Here is a 950-nt window from a genome sequence, read left to right as displayed (position 1 = left end):
GGAGGAACCTCCTCAGGGCACAATGCCTTACAGTCCACCCTCCAAAGCAGCCATCTTCTCCTGAGGAACTGATCACGGTCATCTGGAGATCGACTGTAAGAGTGGGAGATCCCTCCTTCCCTTTGCCCACCACCAGGTGACGGACTCTAGTCTGGAGAACCAGGTTCCATTCCACACACCTCCACATGAAGCCAGCTGGGTGAGCCTGGGCCAGTCATCGCTCTTTCAGAGTCCTCTCAGCCCCAAAATAAGTCTAGCTCACCATCTAGTGGTGCACAACACTAAAAGAGCTGGAACTTCGGGCTGCCAGTCAATCTTAGGATCTCCTAGCCAATGTTCCCTTCTAAGCTGTGGAGTCTTGTGAGCAAAAATTCTACTTTGTGAGCTACTGGCATGAAAGTTGTGAGCAGGCGATTTGACTACTGCATCAATTAGTTTGCTCAGGAGCCATCCCTTCCTGAGCTAAGACAAAAATGTGTGAGCCGGAGGCTACAAAACTGTGAGCTAGCTCACACTAACTCAGCTTAGAGGGAACACTGCTCCTAGCTATACTACACACAATGCCATACAACAACAACAACAACTAATTACCACCTGGCCTGCCATTTATGCCTCCCATCCTTTCCTTACCTCCTTCTGAGCCCTCGCACCACGCGGGCTCACAGCTGCCTGCATTCCCCGCATGCACTTTCTTTGACAATGCTGAGTAGTGCATATGGCTGGGAGGGTGGATGGCAGAGTGCTTGCAAGAAAGTGGACAGGGGGAAGAGAGGAAAAGTGGGCAGCAGGGGAAGCATGCGGGCAGGCGGGTCAGTGGTGATGGCCCCGGCCCAATGCCCTGAGCCCTGGCAGCTGGCCCACCGACTACAGGTTTGTTTTAATTAGAGATGCTGGTGCTGAACCCGGGACCTCCTGCACACAAAGGATATGGTGTAACCCCTGAGCCACAG

Source organism: Gekko japonicus, unplaced genomic scaffold (assembly GCF_001447785.1).
Source record: "Gekko japonicus isolate JY-2015 unplaced genomic scaffold, Gekko_japonicus_V1.1 scaffold1669, whole genome shotgun sequence".
Lineage (NCBI taxonomy): Eukaryota > Metazoa > Chordata > Lepidosauria > Squamata > Gekkonidae > Gekko > Gekko japonicus.
The sequence above is the reverse complement of the archived record's forward strand: the minus strand, read 5'-3'. Positions refer to the sequence as shown.